The 25969-nt window shown below is 50.4% G+C and overlaps 1 non-coding gene across 1 annotated transcript; it reads right to left on the reverse strand.

Moving 5' to 3' along the window:
• Positions 1-22270: 22270 nt before the first annotated feature.
• Positions 22271-22345, reverse strand: TRNAF-GAA (transfer RNA phenylalanine (anticodon GAA)). Its single transcript has one exon. It is a non-coding gene; the product is annotated as a tRNA-Phe (tRNA).
• Positions 22346-25969: the final 3624 nt, after the last annotated feature.

A 25969-nucleotide genomic window follows, 5' to 3' on the forward strand; every position in this document is an offset into this window, starting at 1 on the left:
TGAGCTCTGGGCTAGGTAGCCAGCACTCAAATACACATTTGGCAAATGAGAAGCAGAGTTGGCTCTGCCACTAGGCAAACTAGGTGGTTGCCTAGGGCGCTGGCCTTCTGGGGATGGTGAATTGGGCGCCCCCATATGACTTGGTGATATTATCAGTGCGGGGGGGGGGGGGGGATGGCGGACCTTAGTCTAGTCTAGGGTGCCAGACAGTCTAGGGCAGGGGTGGTGAACCCTTTTTCTGCCGAGGGCCATTTGGATATTTACAACATCATCCGCGGGCCATACAAAATTATCGAAAAAACAGTGCTGTGCCGAGGGGGAACGATTCAGCCCAGCAAAATTCATGCAAATAACTGGTTTTTTTTCTATTTGAAGTCACGTGGGGAGAGCCTAGTTCAGCACACACACACATCGGCCTGCCACCTTAGGCTAATACCTAGGTCCAAGGGCCATTTGGATATTTACAACATCATTCGCAGGCCATACAAAATTATCGAAAAACAGTGCTCCGCCGAGGGAGAACGATTCAGGCCAGCAAAATTCATGCAAATAACTGTTTTTTTCTATTTGAAGTCACGTGGGGAGAGCCTAGTTCAGCACACACACACACACACATCGACCTGCCACCCTAGGCTAATGCCTAGGTTCAGGCATATTAGACCACATCCCCTAATATCAGCATATTAGGTCACACACTCATTAGCATATTAGGCCACACCTTCTGGGATGATCATGTGCAAATTGAACTGGCAGTAACTGGCTCCCACCCCTAGAGTTGCCAATCCCCAGGTGGGGGCAGGTGATCCCCCGGTTTGGAGGCCCTCCCCCCGCTTCAGGGTCATCAGAAAGCAGGGGGAGGGGAGGGAAATGTCTGCTGGGAAGTCTATTATTCCCTGTGGAGACCTATTCCCATAGAAAATAATGGAGAATTGATTCGCGGGTCCGTTCTCGCAATGAAATGCTGAAAGATGGAGAAAGAACAGCAGCGTTCTAGTGATGAAATAAATGAGAGAAAGCCTGGAAAACAGTGTATCGTAAAGAAATAAGACACCATCAGACTACTGCATTCAAAATTAATAAGACGGTCCCAGAGGAAGGATCATAAGGATCCGAAACGAGAACGGACCAGTTTTGCATCGTCGGACTGCATTGTTTGGAAAGAACCTGATATCATCTTATGGACAGTAGCGAGGTTGTGCGCTTTGGATGGTATCTGCCACGGAATTTGTTACTGAAATTTACATTGTAATACTATGTTGGGAATGGAAAGTAATGTAATTATATCTTGATATTGTTTTGTAACACGGAGAGTTTCTTTTCTGTCATTTCCATGCCCAGAAGATGGCAAAACCCTCCAGGATCCCTGGGCCAAACTGATCTGGAGAAAAATTGCTGCCTGACCCCAAAGTGGCAATCAGCATTTCCCTGGAACTTCACAAAATCCTAGAATCCTAGAGTTGGAAGGGACCTCCAGGGTCATCTAGTCCAACCCGCTGCCCAATGCAGGAAACTCACAAACACCTCCCCCTAAATTCACAGGCTCTCCATTGCTGTCAGATGGCCCTCTAGCCTCTGTTGACATGCCTCCAAGGAAGGAGAGCCCACCACCTCACGAGGAAGCCTGATCCACTGAGGAATCGCTCTAACAGTCAGGAAGTTCTTCCTAATGTTGAGCTTTTCAGTTCCGGGCGGGGGGAGGGAGGCAGGGAGGGAGGGGGGAAAAAGAACTGCTCTGAATACTATGCTTGCCAACTTCCAGGTGAAGCCTCGAGATTTCCCAGAAATCCAGCTCATCTCCAGGCAACCCCCTGCTCATCCCCATTTTTTACCCTGGAGAAAATGACTGCTTTGGAAGGTGGACTTCATGCCACCACTGACGTCCGTTTCCCAAACTCCCCCAGCTCCTGCCCCCAAATCTCCAGGAATTTCCTGGAGTTGGCAACCTTGCTGAATAGAAAGTCAGCCAGCAGCAATTATCACCCCCCCCCCCCCCAATCCTCTGGCCTTCAGTATCTTTCCAACTCACAATCAGTTCTTCCTGGTCTGTGTGGCATATTATATAGTAGGGGTGGCCAAACTTACTTAGCATAAGTGCCACGTAAAATAAATGTCAGATGTCTGAGAGTCGCAAGACATGAATGTCAGATGTTTGAGAGCCGCAAGAAAAGGAAGGAAGGAAGAAAGAAGAAGACATTGGATTTATATTCCGCCCTCCACTCAAGAATCTCAGAGCGGCTCACAATCTCCTTTTTCTTCCTCCCCCACAACAGACACCCTGTGAGGCAGGTGGAGCTGAGAGGGCTCTTCCAGAAACTGCCCTTTCAAGGACAAGCTCTGTGATAACTATGGCTGACCCAAAGCCATTCCAGCAGGTGCAAATGGAGGAGTGGGGAACCAAACTTGGTTCTCCCAGATAAGAGTCTGCACACTTAACCACTACACCAAACTGGAAGGAAGGAAGAAGACGACATTGGATTTATATCCCGCCCACCACTCAAGAATCTCAGAGCAGCTCACAGTCTCCTTCCTCCCCCACAACAGACACCTTGTGAGGTGAGTGGGGCTGAGAGAGCTCTCCCAGAAGCTGCCTTTCAAGGACAACTCCTGCAAGAGCTATGGCTGACCCAAAGCCATTCCAGTAGCTGCAAGTGGAGGACTGGGGAACCAAACCCGGTTCTCCCAGATAAGAGTCTGTGTATTTAACCACTACACCAAACAGGAAGGAAGGAAGGAAGGAAGGAAGGAAGGAAGGAAGGAAGGAAGGAAGGAAGGGAGGGAGGGAGGAAGGAAGGAAGGAAGGAAGGAAGGAAGGAAGGAAGGAAGGAAGGAAGGAAGGAAGGAAGGAAGGAGGGAGGGAGGGAGGGAGGGAGGGAGGGAGGGAAGGAAGGAAGGAAGGAAGGAAGGAAGGAAGGAAGGAAGGAAGGAAGGAAGGAAGGAAGGAAGGAAGGAAGGAAGGAAGGAAAATAGATGGGGGAGGGAAGGAGAGGTAGGAAGAAAGCAACTTTAACTTTAAATGGATTCTCCAAGCTGCCGGCCAACAGGGCAGTGGGGGCTCCAAGAGCCACACAATATGTGTGAAAGAGCCACAGTTTGGCCACCCCTGCTATACGGCTGCGTTCCCAACTGCAGCTTGGGATCGCCCCGGGGGTCTGGGAGAGGTGCGACTGCGGAGGAAACCATGCAGCCATGGGTTTCTCCTCGCCACAGAGCTTGTCCTCCGAATATGTCGTTTCCTCCAGGAGACCCATTGGAAGAGCTGGCAGCCATCTTGGGCTCCCTGCTACCCACCCAGGCGGAGGAGCAGAAGCAGCAGGGTGCCCAGTAGCAGCACCTTAGGGCCGGCCATGCCCACCACCCTCCCGGCCCGGCCTGCCCCCAGCCCGCCAGGCCGCCTTCCCCTGAGAGCCCCAACTGCCGGCCCCATTTTGGCGCCCAGAGCTCGGCTGCCACTCAGCCACAAGCTCCGCCCCCTCGCCGCTCCCACTGGGAGATTCCAGATCCCAGCCGTCGGAAGCTGCCAATCGCAAGATGAGTTGGGCTGAAGACCCACCCTCTCCACGCTCCCATTGGGTGCTTCAAAAATCCCATGCGCTTCACAAGCCTTCAGTTGGGAGGTTCAAAATTCCGACTCTCTACAGCTGCCAATCGCAAGCCGCATCAGGCTCAAGTCCCACCCGCTTGGTGCTTCGAAAAATGCCAAGGACGCCACCGCCGCTCAGTCACAAGCCCCGCCCGCTCAGAGCTCGGATTGGGTGGTTCAAAATTCCAACTGTCTAAAACAGCCAATTGGAAGCTGAACTGGGCTGAAGGCCCACCCCCTCAGCGATCTCATTGGGTGCTTCAAAATGCCAGCCATCCACCCAGAATCAGGCCATGCCCTCAGAACAACTGTGATATAAACCAGGGGTGGCCAACGGTAGTTCTCCAGATATTTTTTGCCTACAACTCCCATCAGCCCCAGCCAGCATGGCCAATGGTTGGGGCTGATGGGAGTTGTAGGCAAAAAAAAAACATCTGGAGAGCTACCGTTGGGCACCCCTGATCTAAACATTGAAAATCACCAGTATATGTTTAAAGTAGACAGATGTTAGTTAAAATGCAATATTTTTATTACTGTCTGACTATTAATTTAAAACTACTGTACTGTACTATATTATTTTATTTTGTTACATTTATGTTGCGAAAATACAGTAAAGTGTTAATTTAAAGCAAAAAAGTGAGCAAAGCTCAGACCCTCAGGAGGCCCAAACGTTTAGGAGATTTCTTTGGCCCAGGCACTACTTTGCAGGGTTAGTGTGAGGAAAGAAGGTTATGCAATGGTTAGTAATTAACACTCAAAATGGAGTTAGTCATGTCAAGAGGCAGCATAATAGCATAACCGTGTTCTCCAATGTCTGACACTTGGACCTTCTGCATGCCAAGCAGAGGCTCTGCCACTGAGCCACTGAGGTTCTTTCCCATCACCTCCTGCCTGGTCCCTTTAACTGGAGATGCCGGGGATTGAACCTGGGACCTTCTGCATGCCAAGCAGAGGCTCTGCCACTGAGCCACTGAGGTTCTTTCCCATCACCTCCTGCCTGGTCCCTTTAACTGGAGATGCCGGGGATTGAACGTGGGACCTTCTGCATGCCAAGCAGAGGCTCTGCCACTGAGCCACTGAGGTTCTTTCCCATCACCTCCTGCCTGGTCCCTTTAACTGGAGATGCCGGGGATTGAACCTGGGACCTTCTGCATGCCAAGCAGAGGCTCTGCCACTGAGCCACTGAGGTTCTTTCCCATCCCCTCCTGCCTGGTCCCTTTAACTGGAGATGCCGGGGATTGAACGTGGGACCTTCTGCATGCCAAGCAGAGGCTCTGCCACTGAGCCACTGAGGTTCTTTCCCATCCCCTCCTGCCTGGTCCCTTTCACTGGAGATGCCGGGGATTGAACCTGGGACCTTCTGCATGCCAAGCCAAGGCTCTCCCACTGAGCCACTGAGGTTCTTTCCCATCCCCTCCTGCCTGGTCCCTTTAACTGGAGATGCCGGAGATTGGACCTGGGACCTTCTGCATGCCAAGCCAAGGCTCTCCCACTGAGCCACTGAGGTTCTTTCCCATCCCCTCCTGCCTGGTCCCTTTAACTGGAGATGCCGGGGATTGAACGTGGGACCTTCTGCATGCCAAGCAGAGGCTCTGCCACTGAGCCACTGAGGTTCTTTCCCATCACCTCCTGCCTGGTCCCTTTAACTGGAGATGCTGGGGATTGGACCTGGGACCTTCTGCATGCCAAGCAGATGTTCTGCCACTGAGCCACTGAGGTTCTTTCCCATCCCCTCCTGCCTGGTCCCTTTAACTGGAGATGCCGGGGATTGGACCTGGGACCTTCTGCATGCCAAGCAGATGTTCTGCCACTGAGCCACTGAGGTTCTTTCCCATCCCCTCCTGCCTGGTCCCTTTAACTGGAGATGCCGGGGATTGGACCTGGGACCTTCTGCATGCCAAGCAGATGTTCTGTCCCCAAGCCACATCCCCCTCCACTGGTTATATGGCACAGATTCTTGAGGAGTCTCTCACATTTCACCTGGCGGGGGGAGTTAGCAGAGGATCACTTTCTCATCCACCATAGCCTTCCCGGTCTCCTTAAAAGAGGCTTAATGTGCGGAAATGGCACAGCTGTAGCTTTTTAGGGCATGGCACGCAGGTAAATCATCCCATTTGGCAAATAACATCCCATTAGGTCAAAGGGGGAAGGACTTCTTTTTCCTCCCAGTGGCTGGTATGCCCTAGCTGCATGCCAGAAAACAAAACCTCTTTTTTTTAAAAAAAAGCCTTTGAAATGCCAACTCCTGTTTGCAGGGCCTTCGTAAGCGACTGCTTTATGTGCTTCTTCATTTCCAAGACTGTATTGCCACCAAGTGGAAGGTTGAGATACTGGCACACTGCACAGCAGGCTGATTTGAGCATCTGCAGCAAAGGTCTTACCAGGGGAAGGCCTCAGCCTCTCTGCGCTGCTGCTGGCCCTCCAGAGGAACTGGCTGGCCCCTGTGTGAGATGGGAGGCTGGACTGGATGGACCCTCACTGGTCTGATCCAGCAGGGCTCTTCTGATGCTCTTCTCAGGGGAAGGCCTCTGCCTCTCTGCCCTGTTGTTGGCCCTCCAGAGGAACTGGCTGGCCACTGTGTGAGACAGGATGCTGGACTAGATGAACCCTCACTGGTCTGACCCAGCAGAGCTCTTCTGATGTTCTTCTCAGGGGAAGGCCTCGGCCTCTGTGCCCTGTTGTTGGCCCTCCAGAGGAACTGGTTGGCGCCTGTGTGAGACAGGAGGCTGGACTAGATGGACCCTCTCTGGTCTGACCCAGCAGAGCTCTTCTGATGTTCTTCTCAGGGGAAGGCCTCGGCCTCTGTGCCCTGTTGTTGGCCCTCCAGAGGAACTGGTTGGCGCCTGTGTGAGACAGGAGGCTGGACTAGGTGGACCTTCACTGGTCTGACCCTGTGAGGTGGGTGGGGCTGAGAGAGCTCTGACAGAAACTGCTCTTGAGAGGAACAGCTCTGCGAGAACCATGGCTGACCCAAGGCCATTCCAGCAGCTGCGAGTGGAGGAGTGGGGAATCAAACCCGGTTCTCCCAGATAAGAGAGCTATGGCTGACCCAAGGCCATTCCAGCAGCTGCAAGTGGAGGAGTGGGGAATCAAACCCGGTTCTCCTAGATAAGAGTCCGCACACTTAACCACTACACCAAACTGGCTCTCCTAGAAAAGAAAGGCAGACAAATTTGAGCAGAGCTATTCAGAGCTAGTGGCATTGATACTACCCTGAAATATATCAGTTGATATAATCCTAAATTCTCCAGCTCTCCAATGACATCTGGGTTTGCAGCTGAATGCAGTGGTGACATGTAATGTGATGTCATTCCCCCCCCTCCACCCCCCCTCTTTTTTCTACCACCAGCCCAGACTCAAAGGCCCCACCAATACGCGAATGAGATTCCTGGGCTTTTGTTCCGATCCAGCAGGGATGCTGTAAGCATCAGTGGGAGCTCACAGGAGCACAGCTCCTGAACCTTTCTGAGAGTTCCACCTCCTCCTTCTGAGAGTCCCACCTCCTTGTCCATTGAATAGCATGCGCAGCTGCATCACAATCCCTGGATGAGCTCCACCACCTATTTTTCTACAAAAACGACCCCTGGCTGTAACCTTTGGAACTCCAGAGTTCTGAGGGCACATTTTTAGGTCTCACAGAAGCCTGAAATATGTTGAGGGGGTGAACAAGCATGTGGACAAAGGGGACCCAATAGATGTTGCTTACCTTGACTTCCAGAAAGCTTTTGATAAAGTTCCTCATCAAAGGCTCCTTAGTAAGCTCGAGAGTCATGGAATAAAAGGACAGGTCCTCTTGTGGATCAAAAACTGGCTAATTAATATGAAGCAGAAAGTGGGTATAAATGGCCAGTCTTCGCGGTGAAAGACGGTAAGCAGTGGAGTGCCGCAGGGCTCAGTACTGGGTCCCATGCTCTTTAACTTGTTCATTAATGATCTGGAGTTGGGAGTAAGCAGTGAAGTGGCCAAGTTTGCAGATTGCACTAAATTGTTCAGGGTGGTGACAACTAGAGACGATTGCGAGGCACTCCAAAGGGATCTGTTGAGGCTGGGTGAGTGGGCGTCAACGTGGCAGATGCGGTTCAACGTGGCCAAGTGCAAAGTAATGCACACTGGGGCCAAGAATCCCAGCTACAAATACAAGTTCATGGGGTGTGAACTGGCAGAGACTGATCAAGAGAGAGATCTTGGGGTCGTGGTAGAGAACTCACTGAAAATGTCAAGACAGTTTGCAATAAAAAAGGCCAACGCCATGCTGGGAATTATCAGGAAGGGAACTGAAAACAAATCAGCCAGTATCATAATGCCCCTGTATAAATCGATGGTGCGGTCTCATTTGGAATACTGTGTACAATTCTGGTCACCGCACCTCAAAAAGGATATTATAGCATTGGAAAAAGTCCAGAAAAGGGCAGCAAGAATGATTAAAGGTTTGGAACACTTTCCCTATGAAGAAAGGTTAAAACGCTTGGGGCTCTTTAGCTTGGAGAAACATTGACTGCGGGGTGACATGAGAGAGGTTGACAAGATTATGGATGGGATGGAGAAGGTGGAGAAAGAAGTCCTTTTCTCCCTTTCTCGCAATACAAGAACTCATGGGCATTCAATGAAATTGCAGAGCAGTCAGGTTAAAACGGATAAAAGGAAGTCCTTCTTCACCCAAAGGGTGATTCACATGTGGAATTCACCATCGCAGGAGATGGTGGCGGCTACAAGCATAGCCAGCTTCAATAATAATAATAATAATAATAATAATAATAATAATAATAATAATAATAATAATAATAATAATATTTTATTTTTATATCCCGCCCTCCCCGCCAGGCGGGCTCAGGGCAGCTAACAGACATGGGAGTCCCATGATTCACATTAAACAGTATAACAGACATGGGAGTCCCATGATTCACATAAAACATAACAGTTTAAATATCAATTACAAATAAATTAATTAAAATAGATAAAACATATAAAAATAGGTGCTAAAATGATGTAATCCTGATGTACATAAGATGGCTAAGCGCCTGTTCGTTAGTTAATCAGGTTCTGTCTCAAATGCCAACTGAAAAAGAAATGTTTTGCAAGCCCTGCGGAATTGGTTCAGGTCCCGCAGGGCTCGCACCATCTCTGGAAGGTCGTTCCACCAACGGGGGGCTATCACCGAGAAGGCCTGCTCCCTAGTGGCCTTCAACCTAACTTCTCTTGGCCCAGGGATTGTTAATAAATTCTGGGAACCAGACCTCAGTGCTCTCCGGGGTACATATGGGGAGAGGGGATTGGATAAAAATATGGAGCAGAGGTCCATCAGTGGCTATTAGCCACAGTGTGTGTGTGTGTGTGTATGATGTGACACGGAGTGATGGACTGGATGGGCCACTGGCCTGATCCAATATGGCTTCTCTGATGTTCTTATGTGTGACACAGAGTGTTGGACTGGATGGGCCACTGGCCTGATCCAACAGGGCTTCTCTTCTGTTCTTATGTGACACAGAGTGTTGGACTGGAGGGGCCATTGGCCTGATCCAACAGGGCTTCTCTGATGTTCTTATGTGTGACACAGAGTGTTGGACTGGATGGGCCATTGGCCTGATCCAACAGGGCTTCTCTGATGTTCTTATGTGTGACACAGAGTGTTGGACTGGATGGGCCAGTGGCCTGTTCTAACAGGGCTGCTCTTATGTTCTTATGTGACACAGAGTATTCGACTGGAGGGGCCATTGGCCTGATCCAACAGGGCTTCTCTTGTGTTCTTATGTGACACAGAGTATTCGACTGGAGGGGCCATTGGCCTGATCCAACAGGGCTTCTCTTATGTTCTGATGTGACACGGAGTGATGGACTGGATGGGCCACTGGCCTGATCCAATATGGCTTCTCTTATGTTCTTACTCCCTTCCAGTGTGCTATTTCTGCCTGTCATGATCTCCAACAAGGATATTTGCTTGTTCTTTCAAGGTCCTTTCTCCTTTGAGGAGGTCTCCATCTGTTTCAATAAAATAAAAAAGAAAATATTAAAAAAAAAACGGACAGTGTGGACCTGGAGAGGGTCATCCAGGTACGGAGGGCCAGATATACCTGTGTGCTCCTGTGGAGGAATGGGGCGGAAAGTCACTGTCCAAACCAGAGATTCTTGGGGAATGTTATGCAGATGGGCACAACCATGTATAGTCCAGTCCAACAGGTGCCGTTTCCCATGTTGCATTTAGTGCAAACCTCACCCTCAAAGCCAGGTTGTCTGTGTCCAGCCCCAGGATGATTTGCTTAGCTGTTACCAGGGGAAGGGCTTTCGCAGTGATGGCCCCTTATCTGTGGAATGCGCTCTCCATTGACGCCTGTGCCCTGCGGGACTCGCTTAGTTTTCACAAGGCTCGTAAGGCCGAATTGTTCAGGTTGGTTTATGGATTTAATCAGATGCTCTGGGCTGGTTTGATAATGATATGGTGCCATCATTTTTTTTTTTGTAGAAGAAGAATTGCAGGTTTATACCCCGCCCTCTGATTCAGAGACTCAGAGCAGCTTTAAAATCTCCTGTAACTTCTTCCCCCCACAACAGACACCCTGTGAAGTGGGTGGGGCTGAGAGGGCTCTCACAGCAGCCGCCCTTTCAAGGACAACCTCTGTCAGAGCTCTGGCTAACCAAGGCCATTCCAGCAGATGCAAGTGGAGGAGTGGGGTATCAAACCTGGTTCTCCCAGATAAGAGTCCACGCACTTAACTACTACACCAAACTGGAACTAGAAACAAACTAGAAAAAACCCAGCATAAGAACATAAAAACATAAGAGAAGCCATGTTGGATCAGGCCAATGGCCCATCCAGTCCAACACTCTCTGTCACACAGCAGCCAACACACACACACACTGTGGCTAATAGCCACAGATGGACCTCTGCTCCATATTTTTATCTAACCCCCTCTTGAAGCTGTCTATGCTTGTAGCCGCCACCACTCCTGTGGCAGTGAATTCCACATGTTCATCACCCTTTGGGTGAAGAAGGACTTCCTTTTATCCGTTTTAACCTGACTGCTCAGCAATTTCATCGAATGCCCACGAGTTCTTGTATTGTGAGAAAGGGAGAAAAGGACCTCTTTCTCTACTTTCTCCACCCCGGGCATAATCTTGCAAACCTCTCTCATGTCACCCCTCAGTCGATGCTTCTCCACGCTAAAGAACCCGAAGCAGGAACTCATTTGTGTATTAGGTCGCACCTCCTGATATCACCATTGTTTTGCACAGGGCTTTTTTGTTGAAAAAGCCCAGCAACGTCTCATTTGCACATGGGGCCACACCCCCTGACACCAAGCCAGCTGGAACCGTGTTCTTACGCGTTCCTGCTCAAAAAAAGCCCCTGGTGCCATCATATAATTTTAATATTTCATATGTATTATTTGATTGGTTTGGTTTTTCACTTAATTATGATGATGTGGTGTTAGGCTTCCCAATCCCCAGGTCCCAGCGGGGGATCCCCCGTTTTTACAGGCTTCCGCCCGCCCCCAGCCAGCTGGGGAAGCCCCACCCCCACAGTCACCATGTAGTTTTAGAGCTCCTGCTGGTTTAGAAACCTGCAAACAGGTCCGTTTAAAATGTGTGCCTTGAAGGCTGAGCGGGAAACAGGAAGGGAGAACAGCCCCTCCCTTTCTTTTGCTTTCGTTTTCAGAGCAAGTAAAGTTCTGCAGGAACAAGACCCTGTAAGTATTTGTGTGTGAGAGAGAGAAGAAGAAGAAGAAGATATTGGATTTATATCCTGCCCTCCACTCCGAAGAGTCTCAGAGCAGCTCACAATCTCCTTTACCTTCCCCCCCACCCCCCAACAGACACCCTGTGAGGTAGATGAAGATATTGGATTTCTATCCCGCCCTCCACTCCAAAGAGTCTCAGAGCGGCTCACAATCTCCTTTACCTTCCTCCCCCACAACAGACACCCTGTGAGGTGGGCTGGGCTGAGAGAGCTCTCACAGCAGCTGCCCTTTCAAGGACAACCTCTGCCAGAGCTCTGGCTGACCCAAGGCCATGCTAGCAGGTGCAAGTGGAGGAGTAGGGAATCAAACCCGGTTCTCCCAGATAAAAGTCCGCACACTTAACCACTACACCAAACTTGCTCTCCAAGAGAGGGAGGGGGCAGGGGATTCCTTGCTTTGGAGACCCTCCCTCTGCTTTAGAAAGCATGGGGGAGGGAAATGTCTACTGGGCACTCTATTATTCCCTATGGAGAACGATTCCCATATGGAATAATGGGGAATTGATCTGCGGGTATTGGGGGCTCGGGGGGGGGCTATTTTTTGAGGTAGAGGCACCAAATTTTTAGTATAGCATCTAGTGCCTCTCCCAAAGGGTACCCCCCCCCCCAAAGATTCAAAATGATTGGACCAGGGGGGTTGAATTCTATGAGCACTAAAAGATGGTGCCCTATCCTTCATTATTTCCTATGGAAGAAAGCCATTTAAAAAGGTGTGCTGTCCCTTTAAATGTGACGGCCAGAACTCCCTTAGAGTTCAATTCTGCTTGTCACACCCTTGCTCCTGGCTCCACCCCCAATGTCTCCTGGCTCCACCCCCAAAGTCCCCAGATATTTCTTGAATTGGACTTGGCAACCCTAAGCCCGATTCCCATAGGGGATAATGGAGAATTGATCTGTGGGTATCTGGGGGGATGTTTTTTGAGGTAGAGGTGCCACGTTTTCAGTATAGCATCCAGTGCCTCTCTCCAAAATACTTCCCAAGTTTCAAAAAGATTGGACCAGGGGGTCCAATTCTACGAGCCCCAAAAGAAAGTGCCCCTATCCTTCATTCTTTCTTATGAAAGGAAGGCATTTAAAAAGGTGTGCGGTCCCTTTAAATGTGATGGCCAGAACGCCCTTGGAGTTCAGTTATGCTTGTCACACCCTTGTGCCTGGCTCCACCCCCAAAGTCTCCTGGCTCCGCCCCCAAAGTCCCCAGATATTTCTTGAATTGGACTTCAACCCTATGTGGCGTTAAGTGTTGTAAGTTGCCGCAAGTCCCCTTGGGTGAGCAGCGACAAAAAGAATAGAATAAACGCAGCTAAATGGATGAGCCCCTTGCAAGCCGGTTGGTCATCCGAGGCAACCTGTGTGCCCCCATCCTCCCAAAAAGAAGACTCCAGAAGCCTGCATACGAAATTTATTAGGAAAAGAGAATTCTCGCTTTCCTCCTTCACAGCTATTCGGGGGAGAAAAAAGGAGGGCCTAAGACCCGAGATTGGAGCAATCAACTATCGTATTAAGAAAAGACAAGAAAAAGTTGGAAAAAAAGATTGTTCACACGCACGCTAAGAATATATTCCTACTGACCAGACACTCTCACACGGTATCTACATGTGTGTGTGTCTGTCCGTCTCGCGCACACACACGGGAGAGAGAAAGAGAGGGTTACACACATACACGCGCACGGTAAAACCAGTAAAGACATGGCTACTGCAGAGGGTTGGCCGCAAACCCAGCCATCCTCCTCGGTTGGTACGGAACAGCTACGCAACAGGACTCGACCAGGAGCGTGGGCAGTCCCGTTGCTCTGAGGAGGGGAGAGACCTTTTCTCTTACTAAAATGTGATTCTTGCGTGATTCCTGACAGCCCTTTGCTTTGTTTTTGGAGCGAGAAAGGACTGATACCGAAAAAGACCCGTCTTCCAAAATATAGAAATTGGCAGTGATGGAGGAGCTGGTTTCTGCCAAGGCCAGCCCAGGCCTGGAAATGCAGTTGGACAGAGGTGGTTTGTGCTGGATGCGAGGCCGCGGTGCGAATAAAGAATAGGAGCCAAACCGAATTCAAAGCAAAACGCCAACCAGTGCGTAACCTGGCAAATATAAAATCACCTGGATGCAAAATGGAAGCAGCCCACCCAATATCAAATCCTTCATCCTGCTTCAGCGAGAAATTCGCAGTTCCCACCGATGTAGGGTTGCCAATCCCCAGGTGGGGGCAGGGGATCCCTTGGTTTGGAGACCCTCCCCCCACTTCAGGGTTCTCAGAAAGCGAGGGGAGGGGAGGAAAATGTCTGCTGGGAACTCTATTATTCCCTAGGGAGATTTATTCCTATAGAAAATCATGGAGAATTGATCCGCGGGTATCTGGGGCTCTGTGGGGGGGCTGTTTTTTGGGGTAGAGGCACCAAATTTTCAGTATAGCATCTTGTGCCTCTCCTCAAAATACCCCCCAAGTTTCAAAAAGATTGGACTAGGGGGTCCAATTCTATGAGCCCCAAAAGAAGGTGCCCCTATCCTTCATTCTTTCCTATGGAAGGAAGGCATTGAAAAGGTGTGCCGTCCCTTAAATGTGATGGCCAGAACTCCCTTGGAGTTCATTTATGCTTGTCACACCCCTGCTCCTGGCTCCGCCCCTAATGTCTCCTGGCTCCACCCCCAAAGTCCCCAGGTATTTCTTGAATTGGACTCGGCCACCCTACACTGATGTTTCAGGCTTGGTTGTGGGATGCAACGGAGAAAGGATACGTTTTTTAAAAAAGCCACAATGTGGGTCTTGAAAAGCACCCCCCCCCCCTGTGTTTTTAACAAGCACTTGCCCTTGGAAAAACTGAGGGAAATCGGAGTGCAATATTCAATTTGTAAGAAGCGTTTCAGATGAAGCTGAATTTCCCCCGAAATGCAGCCTCTCCAAACATTTGTGTTGGCTCTGTGCTACGGAGGGGCACAAGGAAACAAAAAGCAAAAAGCCCCACGTGAACCAGCTTCTATATCCAATTACATAACAAGAAAAACCATTCATATATAAACAATTGTATTTAACCCACATATGTTGCTTTCATCAAAACAACCATAATACTAAGTCCTTTGAACAAAGGGAAGCATTTACACCAAGAGCGTTTTCGTACTGACCTTAATCGGGAGCGACGTCCCTCTTCACCGCGCAGCGTCTGCGCGGATTTCGCACTAATTGCTCCGCAGAACCCGGAAGAGCCGCAAAGTCCCGCGGCTTTTGCGGCGCAAATGTAAACTGGGTTTTGGCCAGTTTACATTTGCGCCGCAAAAGCCGCGGGACTTTGCGGCTCTTCCGGGTTCTGCGGAGCAATTGGTGCGAAATCCGCGCAGACGCTGCGCGGTGAAGAGGGACGTCGCTCCCGATTAAGGTCAGTGCGAAAACGCTCCAAGAGTTCTTTTCTTTTATATGGTAAAATTGTCCAGCTTTTCCATGTAATCCTGGTGTGATATTCCGAGGTTCAGTTAGAAAACATTTGGGCTATGATTGCCTTTGCTTTAAGAATTTGCTAAGAGGTGTATTGCAGCTTGAAGAAGCTCTTTGCTAAGATGTCTATTACAGCTTGAATATGCTCTCTACCAAGAGGTTTATTGCAGCTTGAAGAAGTCTCTGCTAAGAGCTCTTTTATAGCTTGAAAAAGCTTTTGCGAAACAAGGGTATTAGTACAACCTTGTCCCTTTCCTCTTTGAAAATGTGGCTGCATCCATCGAGAGACGGTCATCATTTGGAATATCACGCCAGGATTACACGGAAAAGCTGGACAATTTTACCATATAAAGCAGGGGTCCTCAAACTACGGCCCGTGGGCCAGATGCGACCCGCTGAGGACGTTTATGCGGCCCGCCGGGTTATGGCAAAATCAGACCAGAAGTGACGTTCAACCTAAACTCGCGTTAGCAATGCACACTTCCGGCACTGGGCTGAGGCGGCAGAGACAGAGTGTGAGGCGATACCGAGGTGAGGTGAGTTCCCAGGCTGGGGTGTGTGGTGTGGGGAAGGGAGAGAGATGCAGAAGATGGAGAACTGATGGCCCGCGGCCTTGTACAGTAAAGGCAGCCACCACAACAGTCCGGCCCTCCAACAGTCTGAGGGACAGTAAACTGGCCCCCTATTTAAAAAGTTTGAGGACCCCTGATATAAAGGAAAAGAACTCTTGGTGTAAATGCTTCCTTTTGTTCAAAGGACTCAGCATTATGGTTGTTTTGATGAAAGCAACATGTGTGGGTTAAATAGAATTATTTATATATGAATGGTTTTTCTTGTTATGTAATTGGATATAGAAGCTGGTTCACGTGAGGCCTTTTGCTTTTTGCTTCCTTGTTCTTTTCTGCCGGGATGCTCTTTGTATGTTGTACTACAGAAAGACACAGCAGAATACTAAACCCAGGATCAAGATAAGCCACGCAGCTACTGCAGTTATGAGTGGGAGGGGCCGCTAAACTCAGATCTGGGATGCTTTGGGGACTTACCCATTGGTCCCCAGCTGGTCTTCATTGGCTGCTCCCTCTGGTTGTGGTGACCTGTTTGATTTTGTGACCATCCACGGCATCGGTGCTTCAGATCACGACCTTACGGATGCAAGCGTCAAATTCGTGTCGGTCTCAGCAACGAATAGGGTTACCCCACAGCAGGGGCCTGCAATCAGGGAAGGCCTGCGTACAGCAGTGAAGCAACCCGAACGCCTGGCCAGCTCCAGATGTGTGAAAATAGGAGGCACGTTCAAAAACAAGACTGGTAGATTCGAATCTCAGTGGCACCGCAGAGCCGTAAAGATAATCGGGGTATATGCTTTCAAGGGACAACGCTCTCTTCATCCGATGCCAAGCTCTGACTCTCGAAAGCTCATGCCCTGAAAATTTTGTTTGTCTCTTAAGATGCTTCTGGATTCGAATCTAGCTGCTTTACTGCAGACCAACACAGCAACCCTCTGAAATGATATTCGATGAGTGAAGTTTCAGCAAAGCTAGATAGATGCTTTAAAAGGAGGTCACAGACAACGTCCCCTCTCAGCTGCCGAGTCTTGTGAGCAAAGGTTCTACTTTGTGAGCGAACGGCATTAAAGCTGTGAGCTGCTGCATACATTAGTGTGCTCTGGGGCCATTTTTCCTGATCGAAGCCAAAAAAATGTGTGAGCCGGAGGCTAAAAATCTGTGAGCTAGCTCACACTAACTCAGCTTAGAGGCAACACTGGTCATATACATGGTGGTGGCGGCGGGGGGGAACATTTTGGCAACCGCACGCAACCCAAACAATTCGGGGCGTTACTCTGCTTCTCCGTTTCCAAGTCTCCGCTGTTTCACTTTATATGGTTTAGTATGTATTTGGTACAGGAAAAGGAACGCTGAAAAGGAAAAACAAAAGCCCCGTGCGGAAAATGGTCCATTCCTCCATTTGTGGACGTTGGTGGAATAGGCTTTTGGCTTTGCCTTTTGAAACGGCAATCAAAACAGGTGCAAAAAGCAGTCCCTGAGTTCGAACACAACCCCCTGCATTCTTTTGTCGCCTGGGATCACCACCCTACAGTCCCCAATCCATGGGGGATCTACGCATGGCCCGTCCAACATCCAGCAAGAGTGTTCCGTAGCAAGCCATGCCGGGAATGCTCTTGGCTTATGCCCAGCTCCAGACATGCCTCTTGTGTTTCCACGATCCATTCCCATCTTGGAGTTGCAACTCCTTCCAGAAGTCCATTCAATACGGCCAGATCGACGATCAGGCGGGACCCTTGCCCGAGCTGGCAACTGAGCCTGTAGCTAGCCCCTCTTGCGCTTCAGAGCCTGTAGCTGGCCCCTCTGAGGTTGATTTAGCTCACCTGACTCACCTTCGCGAGTTGCTCAGTTGACGGAGTGGCTCCTCTGAGACTTAGCAGCCCGGCGGAGGGATGTACGCCTATGAGAAAGGTTATCAAAGATTTCAGGTTTTCACGGCTGGCATCATCATTAGGGTTTGTAGAATCTTTCGGGCTCAAGTGCTGTGTTCTACTGGAGAAAGTTTTTCTTTCAGATGTTTCGTTCTCAGCTGCGGAGAACATCCTCAGTGGCGTTGCAGCCGGACCTTCTTGGCTACTCTGCATTGAGTGAGGCCAGGGCTGCTGGAGAGCTGCTATTTCTAGGCTGGAGGGGGTTTGGTGAGAGGGCAATTGGTTTGTGGATGTGCCCATTGTTTGGTGGGGCTTCCTGGAAGGGTGGTGATAAGGAAGCTGGCTGTGGAATGTGACCATTGTTCTGTGTTGATTGCTGGGAGGGTTGGAAGGGGTGGGAAGATAACGAAGATGGTTATCAAAGATTTCAGGTTTTCACGGCTGGCATCATCATTAGGGTTTGTAGAATCTTTCGGGCTCAAGTGCCGTGTTCTACTGGAGAAAGTTTTTCTTCCAGACGTCTCGTTCTCAGCTGCGGAGGACATCCTCAGTGGCGTTGCAGCCAGAATGCCGTCCTGGCCCTCCTATGTTTCACTCTCTTTGCAAAGGTTTTTCTGCATTGTCATTTTTCAGGGTTGTGTGTTGCTTAGGGCGGGGGTGGGGGGGTGGGGGATGGGGCAGCAGGTTTTCTTCTGCTTGTGTTTTTCTCCATCTAGTGGTCAAATTTCGTGTTAGACTGCTTTATATCCAGCATAAAAACCTGCTGTTTGAATGCATGGGGAAATATGCCGGACATAAAGCAACGTAATATTGAATTGACCACTAGAATAATAGAATCACAGAGTTGGAAGGGACCTCCAAGGTCATCTAGTCCAACCCCCTGCACGATGCAGGAAACTCATAAAGACCTCCCCCTAAATTCACAGGATCCTCATTGCTGTCAGATGGCCATCCAGCCTCTGTTGAAAAACCTCCAAGGAAGGAGAGCCCACCGCCTCCTGACAAAACCTGTTCATAGAATCCTAGAGTTGGAAGAGACCTCCAGGGTCATCTAGTCCAACCCCCTGCACGATGCAGGAAACTCACAAACACCTCCCCCTAAATTCACAGGATCCTCATTGCTGTCAGATGGCCAGCTAGCCTCTGTTTTAAAACCTCCAAGGAAGGAGAGCCCACCACCTCCCGAGGAGGCCTGTTCCACTGAGGAACCGCTCTAACGGTCAGGAAGTTCTTCCTCATGTTGAGCCGGAAATTCTTCTGATTTAATTTCAACCCACTGGTTCTGGTCCTCCCTTCTGGGGCCACAAAAAACAATTCCACACCATCCTCTATAGGACAGCCCATCAAGTACCTGAAGATGGTGATCAGATCACCTCTCAGCTGCCTCCTCTCCAGGCTAAACATGCCCAGCTCCTTCAACCTTTCCTCACAGGACTTGGTCTCCAGACCCCTCACCATCTTCGTTGCCCTCCTCTGGACCCGTTCCAGCTTGTCTACATCATTCTTAAATTGTGGTGCCCAAAACTGAACACAAGACTCCAGGGGAGGTCTTACCAGAGCAGAGTAAAGCGATACCATCACTTCACATGATCTGGACACTAGACTTCTGTTGATACGGCCCAAAATTGCATTTGCCTTTTTAGCCACCGCATCACACTGTTGGCTCATATTGAGCGTTTGACTCATAGTCAGCGTATACTAGAGGGAGCAAAAAACATGCAGAACCCCCACTCCCCAAGTAACAGGGATACACGAGCAAGAGAGAATGTGGGAAAAGCCTCAGGTCTGTTTTCTTGCAGCCCCTCTGGCCAACACCTGAGGAGGAGAGGTACCAAGACCCAGCAGGGGCTCAGTTCATTCCTAGCCATCAACGGCATGGGAGTTGGCGGGCATTTCATCCCGGACCCGCAGCCAATCCTCTGCAGCGTTGCCAGCAATGGAGCGGGTCCGTGAGATTCTGGGAATGCCTCATTTGGGGCGGCAATGTTGCCGCCTTGGCATTTATGAGCAGTTCCACCTCATACTCTTGTCCTCTGCTCGCGGTGACTTATAGCGTCTTCCCAAGTGGGCACATTCAGTGGTGCTTATGCCCATGAAACTCTTTCCGGTTGTCAAAAGGGACGATGAAACTTGCTGACCGTTAAAGCGCAGGAGAGATCATCCCTCGGTGCATCTCAACAGCTCCAAATGACTCTGGCCAAACAGCCGTAAGGACGGAAAAGAGGGAGGCAGGTTTATTGCGGTTATGCATGACCAGTAAGCCAGTGCAGAACAGAAACAGCCGTGGTGTGAGAATTAGCTGCAGTACCCAGAAGGTGCAAGATCTCTGCCCTTGTACATTTGTAAGGCAAATGCTACAAAATCACCACAGGGCTTCCAGTCACCTTCCAAGAGAATGAACTCAGGTCAGTGTTAGCCTCTGGAACTTCTCACCACCGGAAATGAGGCAAGTGTAATGCAACCTCGAATGAGCCACTAATCTCTCCTTTTGTTCCTTCATCATTCATTCCCCTTGGAGGAGTTTCTGCAGAGAAGGACAGAGATTTGCTTCCACGCTTACATTGCAAAGCCAGTTTGGTGTAGTGATTAAGTGTGTGGACTCTGGGAGAACTGGGTTTGATTCCCCACTCCTCCACTTGCAGCTGTTGGAATGGCCTTGGGTCAGCCATAGCTTTCTTCTCTGGGAGAACCAGGTTTGATTCCCCACTCCTCCACTTGCAGCTGCTGGAATGGCCTTGGGTCAGCCATAGCTCTCTTATCTGGGAGAACCGGGTTTGATTCCCCACTCCTTCACTTGCAGCTGCTGGAATGGCCTTGGGTCAGCCAGAGCTCTCTTATCTGGGAGAACTGGGTTTGATTCCCCACTCCTCCACTTGCACCTGCTGGAATGGCCTTGGGTCAGCCAGAGCTCTCTTATCTGGAAGAACCGGGTTTGATTCCCCACTCCTCCACTTGCACCTGCTGGAATGGCCTGGGGTCAGCCAGAGCTCTCTTATTTGGGAGAACCGGGTTTGATTCCCCACTCCTTCACTTGCACCTGCTGGAATGGCCTTGGGTCAGCCAGAGCTCTCTTATCTGGGAGAACTGGGTTTGATTCCCCACTCCTCCACTTGCACCTGCTGGAATGGCCTTGGGTCAGCCAGAGCTCTCTTATCTGGAAGAACTGGGTTTGATTCCCCACTCCTCCACTTGCACCTGCTGGAATGGCCTTGGGTCAGCCAGAGCTCTCTTATCTGGAAGAACCGGGTTTGATTCCCCACTCCTCCACTTGCAGCTGCTGGAATGGCCTTGGATCAGCCAGAGCTCTGGCAGAGGTTGTCCTTGAAAGGGCAGCTGCTGGGAGAGCCCTCTCAGCCCCACCCAATTCACAGGGTGTCTGTTGTGGGGGGAGAAGATATAGGAGATTGTAAGCTGCTCCGAGACTCTGATTCAGAGAGACGGGTGGGGTATAAATCTGCAGTCTTCTTCTCCATCTCCTTCTTCTCCTCCTCCTCCTTCTTCTCCCCTTCCTCCTCCTCCTTCTTCAAGAGCCAGTTGGGTGACATGGTTAAGTGTGAAGACTCTTATCTGGGAGAACCGGGTTTGATTCCCCACTCCTCCACTTGCACCTGCTGGAATGGCGTTGGGTCAGCCATAGCTCTGGCAGAGGTTGTCCTTGAAAGGGCAGCTGCTGGGAGAGCCTTCTCAGCCCCACCCACCTCACAGGGTGTCTGTTGTGGGGGGGGGGGGAGAGAAGATATAGGCGATTGTAAGCCTCTCTGAGTCTCTGATTCAGAGAGAAGGGCGGGATATAAATCTGTAATTCTTCTTCTACGGCAAAAGCACGCATGGTTCCCCTTAATGGCTTTGTCTTCAGGGTCTCCTCTTGCACCCAAACATACAGCGTAACAACTCAAGAGTGCGAGGTTTTTTTAAAAAGTGATTTTATATCTACACTGAAAAGGGAAGCCGTTTCAGTGCTAACATCCAGAAAAATCAGCGGCTAAACTAACACAGGGAATAAAGAGTTAACATAGCCACCTTGCAGGTGAGGTTTGGATGATTGCAGACCACTTAGGCCTACTTAGAATCCAGTTCAGAGCTATTACGTGGGAGTGGGAATGACTCCCAAGAAAGCGTTCTTAGGAAAGTGTTCTGCACCGTAAGATCTGGCTATGAGTCACATTTACTGCGTCAGAGAGAGTCTAGTGGAGACCAAGCACAGACTCCAGAGGGTTCCTGTTTTCACTTAAAAAAGGTCAAAGGTAGTCCCCGGTGCAAGCACCAGTTGTTTCCGCCCCCGTGGCACAGAGTGGTAAAGCTGCAGTACCGCAGTCCGAGCATTCCGCTCACGACCTGAGTTCAATCTCGGTGGAAGCTGGGTTCAGGCAGCCAGTTCAAGGTTGACTCAGCCTTCCAACCTTCCGAGGATGGTCAAATTAGTACCCAGCTTGCTTTTAAGGGTAAAGCGTAGACGACTGGGGAAGGCAGTGGCAAACCACCCCATAAAAAGTCTGCCATGAAAACAATTCCCATCTCAAGGGCTGTAGATATATCATCCAATGAGCATTTGAACCTACGTCAGCATATGAAGCTTCCTTATACTGAATCAGACCCTCGGTCCATCAAAGCCAGTATTGTCTACTCAGAATGGCAGTGGCTCTCCAGGGTCTCAAGCTGTGGTTTTTCACACCTGTTTTTGCCTGGACCATTTTTAGTTGGAGATGCCGAGGATTGAACCTGGGACCTTCTGCTTACCAAGCGGATGCTCTACCACTGAGCCACAGCCCCATTCATGACTCTCCAGGGCCTCAAGCTGAGGTTCTTTATGCCTACTTGCCTGGACCATTTTTAGTTGGAGATGCCGGGGATTGAACTTGGGACCTTCTGCTTCCCAAGCAGATGCTCTGCCACTGAGCCACAGCCCCATTCATGGCTCCCCAGGAGCTCAAGCTGAGGTTTTTCACGTCTACTTGCCTGGACCCTTTTGAGTTGGAGATGCCGGGGATTGAACCTGGGACCTTCTGCTTCCCAAGCAGATGCTCTGCCACTGAGCCACAGCCCCATTCATGGCTTTCCAGGGTCTCCAGCTGAGGTTCTTCACGCCTACTTGCCTGGGCCCTTTTTAGTTGGAGATGCCGGGGATTGAACCTGGGACCTTCTGGTTTTCAAGCAGATGCTCTACCACTGAGCCACCATCCCTCCAGATGGGTGAAGGAACGTTGCTAGCTCTTCTGTCTATTTGGTATTTGGCTGTCTTCACAACTTAAGCGGAGAAAGAAAGGTCTCATAGGACCCCCTACAGATGAAAAGAGCCAGCGGGTGACTGAGAGAAGTCCTCCTATTTCAAAGAATGACATCTAATACCGAGACAATGGCAGTGAAATGGTACTCAGTGCTTGCGATGAAGGGGGGAAATCAAGATGTCATAGAGAACCCACGGAGATCTTTCAAGTTTCCTCCATCGAGTATTGATTTGTTGTTTGATTAGAATCAAGCTGGGTCCAAGGAACATGCATCTGGGTAACAAGGAAGTCCCGATTTCAGAAGCCATCGTCTTCCCCTTCAGTTAGCTCTCCAAGTTCTCTTGGAGAGGCCAAGCCAGCCCCCCAAACAGACTGACCCCCCCAAAAATGATAAAGACTGCGCTGAAAGGCACCAGATCCTATAGCCACTGCAAGAAGATTTAAAGTTGATGATGCAAAAGCACAAAGGGGTGGTCTAAAGAGGCACGTTGGGGCACGAGATACGAAGCTGAGCTCTTCTAGACCGTGACTTAAAATAACAAAAAGGATCTGTCAGGAATCTCTGCGACACCAGTGGACCGAAAACCCTGGAATCTTCACCCTACCTTTCCCAGGTCTCTGAGAAGAAGAGGTGAGCAGTGGCTGGTCTCCATTTACTTTGAATCCTCTGGGAAATAGTTGGGCGTGTAGTAAATACCGTGCGCATAATTCACAGCATCTGAGGTGGCGGCCACATCATGCGAGCACTAAGTCCTGCTTTCGAACACCCAGGCTTCTGAGGATGGAACAAAATGTTGGAATTAAGGATTCCATGGCTCAGAAGGGACTATTGGAGTGACAAATCCCAGAATCCAACAGAGCGGAATCACAGTCTTTGTGAATGGCACATTTCCTCTGTATGGCTTCGGCCCCTCTTGTGGTAGATCTACAACCGGAGGGGCTAAATCTCCTGCAAACAACACACTGTCCTCCTGTTAAACTGCATTTGAATACAATAAATGGAAGAATTTCTCCCACTGCATCCTATGTCGAAAATGAAAACAGTTCTTTAGAGCAGGGATCCCCAACCTTTTTGAGCCTGCGTTCACCTTTCGAATTCTGACCGAGGGTGTTGGCTGCAGCCGCAAAATGGCTGCCAAAGGAGGTAGAGGCAGCCGCAAAATGGCTGCCTTCAGTCACATAGCGAAGGCCCTTCTGTGGTGGCAGCCACTGACAAAGCAACATTTCTAGAATGGTGACATCTCCAAACGGCCAATCAGAAGCCTGGCTGGGCAAAAGACCCATCCTGCTTTCTGAAAACATTTGGTGAGTCAGGACAGATGTCAGCGGGCAATTATGGCTCTTGTGCTTTTGTCAGCGGGCGCTCTTGTGCGTTTGGGGCCAGGGAAAGCCCTGATGCGCTGAGCCCCGTTGGTAGACCCAAGCATTGGAGGATCTGTCCTCTGAGCCAAATTCAGTTTGATACCTCAGGCAACCTTTAAAAGACAAGGGGTCCCAATCTGCTGAGAATGTGCTCCGCGCAAGCAGCGCTTTAAGCTAAGCTGAGAGGCAGGGCCGGTTTGCCCATTAGGCAAACTAGGTGGTTGCCTAGGGCGCCAGCAGGATGGGGGTACCGGATTCGGCCTCCTCTCCCTTCCCCCTAGGCCAAGGTCTAGTTTGCCTACTCCTCAGCTTCCTCCTCCCTCCCTTCCCCACCCCAGGTCTGTTTTAATGCCTGGAAGGGGGTTCGAGTGCCGGTTCTGGGCGATCGAAAGTATCCCTCCCTCGTCAATCAGCTGATTGGCAGGTAACACGGCGCGGGCGGGTAGGCAGCAGCGCAAACGAACAGCGTCCTGAAAGGGTGCCGTCGCTGTTCCCTCCTCCCCACTTGGGGGGCTCCTTTAGATGGCCCGGGAGCGGAGCTCAACCAAGCTTCCGGGAATTGAAACAGACCTGGGGTGGGGAAGGGAGGGAGGAGGAGGCACGGCGGGGAGGGGGAAGGTGGGCTGGCTGTCTGCCTAGGACGCCCTGGGGCCGGTGCAGCTGATAGGAAGAGTGGGGAGGGAGGGGGAAAGGTCTCCCAAGGAGTTTGAAATGAAAAACCACCAGGGGAGGCTGCCTCTCACACCCAAGGAAGAGCTAGTTGCTACTTCACTTGTTCCTGTCAATCATGCATGTCCACTCAAAACCATCTTCTCCCAAGGTGTGTTTCTCCCTTTCCATTAACAGATTAAGGAAGAAGAAGGTTTTTGGATTTCTATCCCGCCCTGTACTCTGAATCTCAGAGTCTCAGAGCAGTCACAATCTCCTCTACCTCCCCCCCGCCCTGACAACAGACACCCTGTGAGGTAGGTGGGGCTGAGAGGGCTTTTACAGCAGCTGCCCTTTCAAGGACAGCTTCTATGAAAGCTCTGGCTGACCCAAAGCCATTCCAGCAGGTGCAAGTGGAGGAGTGGGGAATCAAACCCGGTTATCCCAGATAAGAGAGCTCTGGCTGACCCAAGGCCATTCCAGCAGGTGCAAGTGGAGGAGTGGGGAATCAAACCCGGTTCTCCCAGAGAAGAGAGCTCTGGCTGACCCAAGGCCATTCCAGCAGGTGCAAGTGGAGGAGTGGGGAATCAAACCCGGTTCTCCCAGATAAGAGAGCTCTGGCTGACCCAAGGCCATTCCAGCAGGTGCAAGTGGAGGAGTGGGGAATCAAACCCGGTTATCCCAGATAAGAGTCCACGCACTTAACTACTACACCAAACTGGCTCTCTCTAATGGTGGGAAAGCAGCTGGGGTTGGGGGGAGGGCGTGGATTTGGACAGGGAAAACGGTAGAGAGGGTCACCCGCTCTTCTTTCCAATTCTCTTTCAGTCTCAGCGCCATCCTCCGAAGCGGTTTTTTCGGTTTAAAAAGAAAGGAAATAAAGATCATTCACATACCTCACTCGTGACGTCTAAGTTGGCCCTGAAATGAACGAGGATTGGTGTAAAACTACATCGATGCTCCAGTGCATCGAAGTTTCCAATTGGGTTTCGCAGGAGTCCTCTCCTCCGTATTTGGAGAAATCACGGGAACATAGCCTGTTGGGATAGCGAGGCCCGCCCGTCCAGTTTTGCTTCCTTTGCCCTGAGAAGACAGGAAAATTCCTGCCTGTTGGCCTTTTAGAACATGCCCTGTAAGCTATGGCTAGATACACTTGACCTGTATTGGAGCTAGGGATGTGAGACACTCTAAAATGTGCGCAGGCTGAGTTTGGGCTCCGGATCCACTTCCGATTGGATCCAGGATTGGCCAGCGTCGCTTACTCTTTGTTTGCGTGGGCCTTGTATATTCAAAAGCGGCCTCGTGGCGCAGAGTAGTAAAGCAGCAGTACTGCAGTCTGAACTCTCTGCTCACAACCTGAGTTTGATCCCGGCGGAAGCTGGTTCAGGTAGCCAGCTCCAGGTTGACTCAGCCTTCCATCCTTCCGAGGTCTGTCAAAGGAGTCCCCAGCTTGCTGGGGGGGGGGGGGAGGGAAGTGTAGAGGACTGGGGAAGGCAATGGCAAACCACCCCGTAAAAAAAAAGTCGTGAAAACGTTGTGAAAGCAACGTCACCCCAGAGTCGGAAACGACTGG

The sequence above is a fragment of the Heteronotia binoei genome, chromosome 3 (genome assembly GCF_032191835.1).
Source record: "Heteronotia binoei isolate CCM8104 ecotype False Entrance Well chromosome 3, APGP_CSIRO_Hbin_v1, whole genome shotgun sequence".
Taxonomy (NCBI): domain Eukaryota; kingdom Metazoa; phylum Chordata; class Lepidosauria; order Squamata; family Gekkonidae; genus Heteronotia; species Heteronotia binoei.